Source organism: Mustela nivalis (assembly GCF_964662115.1).
Source record: "Mustela nivalis genome assembly, chromosome: 15".
NCBI classification, from domain to species: Eukaryota; Metazoa; Chordata; class Mammalia; order Carnivora; family Mustelidae; genus Mustela; species Mustela nivalis.
Window position 1 is genome coordinate 31621048 of NC_139034.1, and position 13125 is coordinate 31634172.

General features: G+C 37.3%; 1 long non-coding RNA gene across 1 annotated transcript in view; it reads left to right on the plus strand.

The window, feature by feature from the left end:
* The window catches only part of LOC309849253, a 323232-nt gene that overhangs the window by 253292 nt on the left and 56815 nt on the right, over positions 1–13125 (plus strand). The window contains exons 6-7 of the long non-coding RNA XR_014303616.1: positions 8535–8583; positions 10214–10321. This is a non-coding gene — a long non-coding RNA (uncharacterized lncRNA). The remainder of the gene's footprint in view (positions 1–8534; positions 8584–10213; positions 10322–13125) is intronic.

Below are 13125 nucleotides of genomic sequence, written 5' to 3' on the forward strand. Positions count from 1 at the left end.
TAAGGTGTGGAGAAAATTCTAAAATTTTAAACCCCAAATGATTAAGACATCACTGGATTTGACAGACTTCACTTAGAATTGAGTTAATTATCAAGTATCATGCCATCAGTTGGAAGTGTAAATGGGTAAAAATGAAAATTTCATCTGGTTATAGAAAAATAAAGACATTTTTGTTTTGCAAAATAAAAGGGGAGGGAGTGAAATGCTCAATCTCTAAAATATGCATTGCTTCTGTCCTTGCTGCCATGGCTATATTTTTCAGAGGTGAAACAAAAATAAATGACTTCGATTGTTCAGGCACCGCAGAATCGCATATGAGTCCCAGAGGTGATTATTTTCTTTGGGAAACATAGACAGTAACCAAACACAACTTATTTCAGCTATCTGTATCTGACATGTCATTTCAACTCTATCAAAAGTTCCTGTTTTTCTTGAAAAATAGTTTCACTTATCTCTTTTGGTAGCAAAACAAATTAAGAAGTCTTTCAAGAGGAACAGGATGTGGAAGCTCACTGAGGCAGAGTAAGCCGGGCATGAGGTTGCAAGAACTATTAATAGGAGAGTCCTCTTCACTGGAAATTAGCATAATTGACATGCCCTGAATGTGTCTTGTGTAAGTGACAAGAAATTGGTAGTAAATATGAATGTGGATTAGCTCAGTTTCCATTATTTGTTGATGGTTTACTTAGGTTATTCAGGTATTGGATGGCTGGTTGTAGGGGGACAGGTAAATAGCCACATCACCACAGTTGAGCATACATTCAAGTTCAGTGCAGTATAGAATGTTGCAACAAGTAAAATATGCAACTCTTTCCTTGTAGCGGCCCTCCACAGAAGACAATGTGGACAAATGATGTGTCACGGAGTTTGAGAGGAAGGAGGGACATCAGAACGTCTGGTTTAGTGACTTTCAACATTTGGGACCCAAGAACACTTTTATAACAAACCTTTTGCAACACCCCTGTCCTACCCTAAAATAAGATTCACAGACAAGTAATGTATATACGTGTACAATTAAAAATGTGCTAACTAGAAGAGAAATAAAATGAGAGTAATGGATGTTAACATATTCACAAGTGTGGTAATGGAAAACATACTGAAGTAGCCAAGAGCTTGTAGTACTTAGAGTTAAGTTAGATTTAAAAGGAGATCAGGAGCCATTCTGTACAATACAAGTGCAGAAGCATAGGTAGGTACTGGAGAGAAACTATTTGAACAAGTATATATAAAAACTATGCAAAAAGGGGAGCCTGGGTGGCTCAGTTGGTTAAATGGCTGCCTTTGGTTCAGGCTATGATCTTGGGGTCTTGGGATTGAGCCCCATATCAGGCTCCCTGCTCACTGGGGAGTCTGGTTCTCCCTCTGTCCCTCCCCCTGCTTATGTGTGCTCTCGCTTGCTTGCTCTCAAGTACATAAATTTTTTTAATTATGCAAAAATATTCTCTTTTTACATGTGAAACAGGTTCTAGGCTAATTAATTATAATAAAGCCCGTCACATACCTCAGTGTCAGAGGGACATTAGAAAGTCATGCAGGAGGTAGGACAACTCCTGATTGTTGCCGACTGTGTTAAGCCTTGCAGGACATCCCGCATACCTGTCCACACTTGCTAATACCATGAGCACTGTCCAATCCTGTGAAAACCAGAACTTCTCCCACACATGGTCTGAATATCCCCTCTGGCAGCAGGGGGTATCTCCTCAGCTGCCCCTGAGGAGAACCAATGACCTAGTCTATTCATTTTGTTTTATAGACAAATAAATTGATGACGAGACAGGTTAAATGACTGGTCCAAGGTCTCTCAGCCGCATAGAGGCAGAACAAGGAATAGTTCCTCCAATTCCTCCCCAGAGCCTTACCAACTTGGGCTATATTACTTCCTAGTGCTACCAAAACGTTTTGGGAAATGGAAGATCAAATTAATGTTCTTCCGGTTTTTGGAAGAGGGGACCAGACCATGCATTTTGAAGTGAAGTTTTCATGTAATTTAGGATTACTGGAGGACACTTGACAAAGCTTCTGGAGACACTCCCTCATAAACGCCTCTTGGAGTTATCACTCTCTCGGGTCCATTTCTCACCATGTCTGCCTTGGGCAAGGCTCTGCTTTTAGGCAATTCTTTTCTCCCCAGGGGAATAAGCAACCTGACACTGTACCAGTCATAGCTTCTGCAATATTAACAATATGAATAATAGTCTTCTACTGCCCTATGGTAGTTTTGTGTGAATGATATTTTTGTGGTAAGTACAACTCTCAGTAAAATACTATTGCTGTCTACATATCTACTATGTGTCAGACTCTGATCTAGGCCCTTTTGCAGCCTGATTTATTTTCTTCATAACGTTTAAGGTAGGTATTATTATTCCCAATTTACAAATGAGAAAATGGATGCTTAGAGAGGTTAAGGAGGGAAGGACAGAGAAAGAACATTTCAGGTATTTATAACAGAGTCTACAAACATTCTGAAGTCATAGAGTAGGGGCTAGTTTAACCAGGGTCTGAAGAATTTGTAGAAGAGTTAGATTTGTTCTTTTGTCTCCTTCATTGTACCATTCTTTCTGAATAAGTTTTATAACCTCATTTCTTCCACTCCACTGATAGTGTAGGGGCTAGTTTAACCAGGGTCTGAAGAATTTGTAGAAGAGTTAGAGTTGTTCTTTTATCTCCTTCATTGTACCATTCTTTCTGAATAAGTTTTATAACCTCATTTCTTCCACTCCACTGATACCAGATTTTCTGAAAGAGGGTCTCCACACCGTATGTGCAAGTTCAAGTCTCTTGCAGTATGTCTCCACGCCACACTCTCTTGCTGACATCAGCCTTGGGAAAACATCCAGTGACTTTCACATTTCCATATTCTCTGACTTTCCTTTGGTTCTGAGTTTAGAAGTTTCTGAAGCCCTTCGCACAAATGGCCATCCTTTCTTCTAAGTCTTTCATCTCTCTAATCTCTGCTTTTTGTTTCTCCTGTTTTCTTCCAGCTTCTAAATTCACATGTTCTTCTTATCACCATGTACAAAGAATCATTTCCTACAACCACTGATGCCCTCCTGTATTTTTAGACTATCATAATTTGTTTGAATAGAACTAGTTGATTCACATAAGACTTGGTTCCATAAAAGAATCAAAGCGCCTTGTGTGAGGTCTTTCCTGAGCCATGATTCTGATTTCCAGACACTTCTAGGGAATCCTCACTGAGTGATGATATTGACATCTGGAACATCAAAATGGAATTTGGTTTTCTTCTGTAAATAAGCTCATACACTGTTTGATTTTTCTTCTTCAGAATGCCATCATTATTCCCCCCAGCATCCTGTTAATAGCTGCTTCATTTTTTTTTTTTAAATCTCTTCATGTTTATTGGGTCGTGGGCTAAGTCCTAATGGGTTTAGCTTTTTGGAATCTCAAATATTTGTCTTCCCTTTCCATCTCACTGCCACTGGCCTGCCTTATTGTAACCAGTTAAAACATTTTTGTTTCTAGTTCCTCCAATCCACCTTGTACTCTGCTTCCAGAATGATTATTATAAAGCTCTTTAAACCCACAATGACTGCTACATCCTCCATTGCATATAGATTTAATGGAATAATATTTTTATATATTAAATATTTTTCCTTTCCCTTTATTTCTCTTTTCTTCTCATTCCATCAGTTAATCAGTCCTCTTGCTCATTGTCTCAGGGCAGAGAGGAGTTAAAACTGAAAATAGAAATGACCAGAGAGTCTTCCATATTTTTTCCCACAAAAGCCTAAACCCTAGAACATAGCTCAGACTGTTAATGGTTTCCTGATCACAAACTTGGAGGAGTCAAGATTGTCCCAGAAAAACAGCAATTCCAATCTGGACTAGAGGGAAGGGGTGTATGGTGATGGTGGTCGTAGTAAGGACATGCTCTACTTTCCAACTAGTGATACTAATGGTTGCAAAGACTCAGAAAAATTTGTGAACTTCTAGAGAGGGGGAACCTGGACTTCTCAGCATCACTGCTGGGAATGTGGAGTGGTGGGGTGGCATATGTTATATTAGACAGGGCAATAATCAGTCTTTTGAAGGAACCTCATTGGCTGGCGAGCTAGGAAGTGCTATCTTTGTAATAAATTGGACAGTAGACTCAAGGATCCAGTAATCTGGTGCCTTCCCAATTCCTAGGCATAATGCAAACCCTGAACTCACCCTCTCAAGGAGAGAAAAGGGGAGGAACATTGTGGGGGGGGGGATGATTCAAATCTCTGGCCTGTTCAGCAGAGTAGACCTTGAACTAGAAATGAAGTTGAATGATTGAAATCAAGTTATGTTGCTTATACATGGAAGTTTGTGGGCTAAGATGCATAGTTTTACACAAAATTAGGTATAAAGTCTTTAAATTGAGTATGAATACCTGTAGAATGGTGCTTGAGTCAATGTTTCTAGTTTTATTTGCTTTTTCCTTTTTTGGGGGGATAACTTACATTATTTTGATGAGTCTGCTTATAATTCCTTGGTCATATTTTCCTGCTTCTGCTGCTTTGTTGGCCCTTCTCTCTGCCTAGAAAGCACTCCTCCAACATCCCCTCACCTTAATCCTACCAGCTTTTCAGCACCTTCTTAACTGCCATCTGCTTCACAAAAACTTTCTGTTGTTTCCCTTTGCTGAACTCAGGCATTTTTTTAAAAGATTTTATTTTATTATTTATTTGACAGATAGTGATCACAAGTGGGCAGAGAGGCAGGTAGAGAGAGAGGAGGAAGCAGGCTCCCCGCTGAGCAGAGAGCCCGATATGGGGCTCGATCCCAGGATCATGACCCGAGCTGAAGGCAGAGGCTTTAAACCCACTGAGCCACCCAGGCGCCCCTGAACTCAGGCATTTTACATATCCTTCTCCTCTGGCCTTTGCTAGACAAGGAACTCCAGACTCCGCATTTATACTCAGCTCTAGTGTGGGCGCAACAAAGCCCATGGACTTCAGCATTGTGCTCATCCTCACGAACTTTTTTTTTTTTTTTTTTTTTAACATATTATGTATTATTAGCTCCAGGGGTACAAGTCTGTGCCTCACAAACTACTTAAGCATCCTGTTCTCATGACCTGTTCCCTATTGATAATTAACATGCAGAGGGTAAGAAAGATGAGTTTTAAGGTGACAATTCTAGATGATCATTTGGTACAGGACACCCTTGATAAGCTTAGAGGATGGAGGAGGGAGGAGTTCATCAAATGATCTTAAACAATGATCTGTAACCCAGTTCTGTGAACTTGGGCACAAGAACAATGGAGTGTAAGTGCCATATTCTGAAACTAACATCCAAAAAGTCTCTGTAGGTTGTTTTTGTAAAAATCTTTAATAAACCTGTTTCACTTAGAATTTCCTGATCTGTGATCTGAATGTTGGGGAATTGTTGAAGCAGCAACATGTCTGGCTCCCCAAATCTACCAGGAAAGATTGTTGTCCAAATTGGGGATACTTCCAAGGGCACTCACCATAATCTGCCTCATGTCTCAGTAGTTACTTGAGTGTGTTTCCTATCATTCAATTATAAACTGTTTAGGGTCTGTTTTCCTATTTTTGTATACTTTTTATCTGGCTTATAGTTAAGTAGTCGATAAATGTTGAATTGGATTCTTTCATATCATTTATTAATCCTATTTACTCTTTTCATGAATCATTAATTTTTTAACTAATCTCAAAATGAGTTGAGACACTGTACATTAAATGCCTAGAAGAGATCACAGTAACAGAGACTATGTAGACTTTTCTGAAACAGTCTAGAAGAGACCACAGTAATAGAGACTATGTAGGGTTGTCTGAAATAGTATTCTTTTTTTCCCTTTTCAATAATAGCACTTCATTACATGTGAAACCATATGCAAACCATTTTCCTTCATTTGTAAGAGTTTCACGTAGATTTTAAATTCAAATTATTTATGCACTAGATGATGTATCCTAATCTTTATACTGGAGAATATGGTGTCTATTCATATTATAGATGTCCATTAATGTTTGTTGATTCTGAATCAACTCTATTTCCTTTCTTCTCAAAGTTGTTCTTTGCCTATAAAAGCAAGTTGGACAAGGTTCTCCTTCTCCAGATTTGAGTTTACATCATAGAAAATGCAAACACCTACATTAAGCATATATATATTTTTTGTTAGATTAAAAGTGCATCAGATCAGTGCTTTCAGTTACAAAGTTTAGATTGAAATGACTTCTGTCTTCCCCTTACTCACCAGGGTAATGATAGAATTGATTTGTACACTTTGGGATCCTGTTTGGCTCCAAGAGTTAAATCAATACAAGGGAGTAAATGCCAATTATTTGTGAGCTAGCTGAACCAGCCTGGTGCCAGAAAGCCTATAGACCTTTGAAGATCTCAGTTTCTAAGTGTTCTCAATTTAGGAAATTTTTGGTTATACTAAGCAGTGATTAAGACCAAAATGTGACCTTTCAGGCTTGAACAGGTGCACGGAAACCAACGTTTTCTCCCCCAAGAATGAACAAAATGCCTCTTTGCCATTATTTTTTATGTGGTGTTTGAAACTTTGGGGCTGTTGGGGAATTTTTGAAACACTCAACAGGAAGTACCAAGATCTCCACTAGAATGTGCTTAGGCATGTGTGTAAATATAAGTGACAACAGGGGTGGGTAGGGTGATGACACAAAAGTTGTACAAGTAAATGACTTTACTATTACTTATAAATTTTATGAAGTCAGAGTTTGGGTCATTTTATTTGTCATTCTTTTTCCTGTGCCCTGAAAAGTATAAGTGCTTGAAAAAAGAATTCTTGAACGGATGAAAGAATCATCTATCTATAGATCAGATTCTATGTGGGCCATTAAAACTGTGGATGGATCAGAAGACTTAAGAAAGGTTCTGAATGTTTTGACATTTATCAGCTGTGATGGTTAATTTTTTTTAACTTAGAAATTAAAACTGGATGGATCAGAAGACTCAAGAAAGGTTCTGAATATTTTGACATTTGGCAACGGTGATGGTTAATTTTTTTAACTTAAAAATTAAAACTGTGGATGGATCAGAAGACTCACGAAAGGTTCTGAATATTTTGACATTTGGCAACTGTGATGGTTAATTTTTTTTTTTAGTAGAAATCTGAGTTTTTAAATTTTTATTTTCTTTATTGTGTTATAATGGTTGATTTTATGTGTTGACTGGGCCACAAGGTACCAGATAATTTGGTTAAACAATATTCTGGTGTTTCAATATTTCAAGGATGTTTTTAGGTGAGATCAACATTTTAATTGGTGAGGTAGATTGTCCTCTGTGATCTATGTAGACCCCATCTAATTGGTCAAAAAACAGTGTGAACAAAAACTGACCTTCTCATGAATGAGAGGGAATTCTTCGCTTGTCAGATTTTGGACTTCATTTGTACCATTAATTCTCCTGAGTCTCAAGCCTGCTGGCACATACTGCAGATTTGGAATTATCAGTCCCCATAATCACATCTTACAATAGATTTGTTTCTCTAACTGTATAAATAAATCCTATTGCTTTGGTTTCTCTAAAGAACCCTGAGTAATAAAGCAACTGTGTAATTGTAGGCATGTCATATAGTTTCTATCTCTTTCCTCTTCTCCAAATATGGAGGTAATAATATTTGCTCTTCAGAGTTATGAATATATATGACTGAACACATGAATCAGATACCTGTGGTCAAAATGTGATTCCAAGTGATTAAAGATAGTAACTCATTTAACCTTAATAAAAAGCCAATGAGATAACTTATACCCATTTTATAGACAAGGAAAGTGAGGCACAAAGGAATTCAATAGCTTGCCCAAGTTTACATGGTTAGCAATATTACATGTTCACTGAAACCCATGAACTCTTTCCAAAGCACACCAAAAGGCTACATTTCCCGGTTTGCCCTGTGGCTAGGTAGGAGCTATATGATTGATTTCTAGTTGGTGAAGTGTGGACAGAGATGATTTATGTTATTTGCAGGTCTGGCTATAAAGCACAGTCATAAACCGTCATATTCCTTTTTTCCCTTTCCATGACCACATTGAGGTCATTTGTTGAAGGTGTCAGAGCTGTGGGATTAAAGAAACATGAGTCTCTGACTCATCCTTTAGGGAAGAACTGCCAGCATAGCCACTCCATGAGAAATAAATCACATCGCACTTCGCATGATGAGAAACAATTTCTCACTGAATCAAACCTCTGAGATTTTAGGGTTTGTTAGCCCAACAGAGCCCAACCTAGACCATCTAATTGTGTGATAGTGTTGGGGTTTAAACCAAGGTATTCCAGGTGGAGACATTATTTCCTTAACTGGTGTGGTGCAGTTCAGCTCTAGGCATATGGAAAATAAAATATTATCACTTAAAAATATTAATTTTGATTATTATTTTTTATTTTTTAATTTAAATTCAATTAGCCAACATACACTATATCTTTAATTTTTGATATAATGTCCAATAACTCCTTGTGTTATCTTGTCTTTCAAGAAATTTTCTTAATGTAAATAAAGTAAAAAACACTTGGGTATTTTTTTATTGAAGTATAATTAACATATAGTGTAATATTTGTTTCAGGTGTACAGCATGATTCAACAATTCTATACATTACTCAGTACTCATCAAGGTAAGTGTACTCTATAGTCCCCTTAACCTATTTCACCCATCCCCATCTATCTCCCCTTTAGCAACCACTAGTTTGTTCTCTGTATTTAAGTCTGATTTTTTGTTTCTCTTTTTTCTTTGTTCATTTGTATCTTAAATCCCACAAATGAGTAAAATCATATGGTATTTATCTTTCTCTGTCTGACTTATTTCACTTAGCATTATACCCACTAGGACCATCTACATTGTTGCAAATGGCAAGATTCCGTTCTTTTTTTTATAGTGGAGCAATGCTTTACTATGTGTGTGTCTGTGTGCATATCACCTCTCCCGTATTCAGTTATGGATGTACACATGAGTTGCTTTGATATCTTGGCTATAATCTGCAATAAACATAGGGATGCCTATATCTTTTGAATTAGTGTTTTAATTTTTTTTTTTTTTTTGGTAAATACTCAGTAGTGGAATTTTATTAGATCATATAGTAATTCTATTTTTAAATTTTTGAGGAAACTCCATACTGTTTTCCACAGTGAGCAGACCAATTTGTATTTCCCCCAACAGAGCACAAGGGTTCCCTTTCTCCCACAACTTGCTACTTCTTGTCTTTTTGATACTAGCCATTCTGAAAGGTGTGGTGTTGCATCCCATTGTAGTCTTGACTTGCATTTTCTTGATGATTAGTGATATTGAGCATATTTGTTTTAATCCAAGCTAAACAGGTTTTGTTATAGTTAGATTTGCTAATATGCTAGTATGTATTATGAATTTTCTAGAGAGAGGACAGTGTGTGAAGTGTTCTTAAAATGACTTGTCCCCCCAGAAAAAAACATTGGGGAGGGTATGTGCTATGGTGAGTGCTGTGAATTGTGTAAGACTGATGATTCACAGACCTGTACCCCTGGGGCAAATAATACATTATATGTTAATTTAAAAAATGATTTGTCCCATAGGACTCATTTTGTGAACAACATATAGGAAATGTATTTTGGAAGCATCTTATGCACTCTGGACCTATACTTCCTGGGTTCAGATTCCAATTTCTCCACTAATAGTGGTATGGCCTTGGACAGAACACTTCACATTTTTCTTTTCTTTTAAGATTTTATTTATTTATTTGAGAGAGAGAGAAAGAGAGAACATGAGCAGGGGGAAAGGTTGGGGAGAAGCAGACTCTCCGCTGAACCAGAGCCCAATGTGGGACTTGATCCCAGGATCGTGACCTGAGCCAAAGGCAGACACTTAACTGACTGAGCCACCCAGGTACTCCACACTTCACCTTTCTGAACTTCAGTTTCCTCCTAGGTAAAATGAAGATGATAGTAACTGCAGGGTTGTTAAGAAATTTCCTTGGCCTGATATTTTAAAAAGGTAAAATATTGACTGGCATGTAGTAATTGCTGTGTGTGTTTAGTAAATTAATGAATACACCCTTCTCTTGCCTTGTCTACTAGTTTCCTATACTGTAAGCTCCTTGAAATCCATGAATATTTTTTTCAATATTTGGAGGTTTACTACCTTAGTACCTACGAATGCCTATTAAGCATATACCTGGTGCTTAATAAATTTTGAAGAAATGAATGGAAAATTGAATCTCATCCCATGATAGGAGGTCAGTAATCTGTAACTAAGTTTTTGTTATCTTTATGTAGAACCAAGTTAAAGAATACCCACCGTTTGGCATTGTTATCAATAGATGCATAGTTGAGAAGAATGCAACAAATAACTTCAGCTTTGATTCTTGTGCTCCTGGTGCACAGGTAAGATGAGCAACAATCTCTGTTTTACTCTTTGAGTATGTTATATACCATGTCAGAACTTGGGAGAAGAAATTTTAATTAGCTAAGCAGCAGAGTCAGATTAAGAAATGGTAACTATTTTTTTTAATTTTTTATTTTTTATAAACATATATTTTTATCCCCAGGGGTACAGGTCTGTGAATCACCAGGTTTACACACTTCACAGCACTCACCAAAGCACATACCCTCCCCAATGTCCATAATCCCACCCCCTTCTCCCAAACCCCCTCCCCCCAGCAACCCTCAGTTTGTTTTGTGAGATTAAGAGTCACTTATGGTTTGTCTCCCTCCCAATCCCGTCTTGTTTCATTTATTCTTCTCGTACCCACTTAAGCCCCCATGTTGCATCACCACTTCCTCATATCAGGGAGATCATATGATAGTTGTCTTTCTCTGCTTGACTTATTTCGCTAAGCATGATACGCTCTAGTTCCATCCATGTTGTCGCAAATGGCAAGATTTCATAAGAAATGGTAACTAATTTTTTAAAAGCATTTTCTCAAGGCTGTAATTAGTGTTAGTTATTTACCCCAAAATAATATTTTCCTTTGTATGCACCAGTGGGTGCTAATCACAGGTTCACCTTGGTACATATTGACCATATGTTTCCAGATCCTTCAACCAAAATTTCTAATTTTGGGGAATGGAGATTTGAGCTAAAAAAAAAAAAAAATGTAACTGATAGAAGGTAAAAAATAGATTTAAAAAACACTATGGAACAACACCAAAAAAATGGGAGGCTGAATCAATAAGAATTTGTACTGCATGGAGAGAGAAGCCAGATACTCTACTTCTAGGCAGAGGAAGTAGAGAAGGCAGGAGCACCAGGTGGATTTGGAGGACCCAAGAATGGCTTTCCCACAAGTAAGGTGTGGGGTAGTGATATTCAGAGGGGCATCTCACTGGTGATAAGATACATCCAGACAATGATACCTGAAAGTAAAACTAAAAGATAATTAATTCAAAACCATTTGTTTGAACTTAGCTTTTGTCAGGAACATGAGTTGAAAATAAATTTATTGTAACACAGTGTTTTCAAACTGGGGTTCCCAGACTCCAGAGACCTTAGGTTATAAATCTTGAGTATTCTATGAAAGAATTTTTAGATACTATGAGCTTTTGGTTTTGTTTGTTTGTTTTGGCAGGGGGAGGCCTGCCTTGGGTTTTGTTTTGTTTTGTTTTGTTTTGTTTTGAGAGAAAGAGAGAGAGAGTGCCAACAGGGCAGGGAGGGAGGGGCATAGGGAGAGAGAGAATCCTGAGCAGGCTCCAGGCCCATTGTGGAGTCAGACACAGGGCTTGATCTCACCACCCTGAGATCATGACCAGAGCTGAAATCAAGAGTCAGATGCTTAACCAACTAAGCCACCCAGGCACCACAGATAAGATGTTTTCGCTATAATGACAAACTAATCACCCCTCCAGCTCAACTAACAGATGTTTTTAGTTATTTTTATGGCCACAATATTAAATGGAAAAAAGAATATTTCCTTCATTTCAGTACCTGTATTTGCTATCAGTCAGAAAAATGGGTAGATTAAAAATGAAAATGAAATGTTCATGTTAAGTGAGAGTCAAATGATGCCATGGTATGCTTAAGTAAGAATTGAGTAGATAAATGTGGTGGAAGAATTGAGTTGTCATACAGCACGTGGTGATGTAATGCAATAACATCAAAAAATATTAACCAATTTATGAAAAATTTCATTTGAGTATAGTTAACAAACGTTAGTTTCAGGGGCACAACATAGTGATTTGACAAATTTTTACATTATGCTATACTCATCACTACTGTAGCTACCATTTGTCATCATATAGCACTATTACAATATCACTGACTATATTCCTTACTCTGTGCCTTTTATTCCTGTGACTTCTTTATTCTATAACTGGGAGCTTGTATCTCCTACTTTCCTTCACCCATTTTGCCCATCCCCCCAACTCTTCCCCTCTGGCAACCATCAGTGTGTTTTCTGTATTTCTAGGTTTGATCCTTCTTTTTGTTTATTAATTTGTTTGTTTTTTAGATTCCACATATGAGTGATTTTACATGGTGTTTCTTTCTTGTCTGACTTATTTCACTTAACATAATATCCTCTAGGTCCATCCGTATTGTTGCAAATGACACAATTTCACCCCTCTTTATGGCTGTGTAATATCTGTGTGTGTGTGCGCCACATGTTCTTAATCTGCTCCTTTATGGAGGGACACTTAGGTTGCTCATATGCTACTGCAAATTATGCTACAATAAATATAGGATGCATATATCTTTTCAAATTAGTGTTCTCCTTTTCTTAACTAAATACCCAGTAGTGGAATTACTAGATCATGTGTTATTTCTCTATTTATTTTTTTGAGGAAACTCCATACTGATTTCCATGGTGGCTTTATCTATTTACATTCCCACCAATAGGGCACGAGGGTTACTTTGTCCATATTTTCACCAACGCTTGTTATTTTTTTTGACTTTCACTTTAGCCATTCTGACAAGTTTAAGTTGAAATCTCACTGTGGTTTTGATTTGCATTTCCTTAATGATGAATGATATTGAGCATCTTTTCATGTGTCTGCTGGCCATGTGTATATCTTCTTTGGGAAAATGTCTATTTAGATCCTTTACCCATTTTAATTGGATTATTATTACTTTTTGGGGGGTTTGAGTTGGGTGAGTTCTTTATATATTTTAGATACTAAACCCTTATTGGTTATATCATTTGCAAATATCGTCTCCTGCTCAGTAGGCTGTCTTTTAATTTTGTTGACAGTTC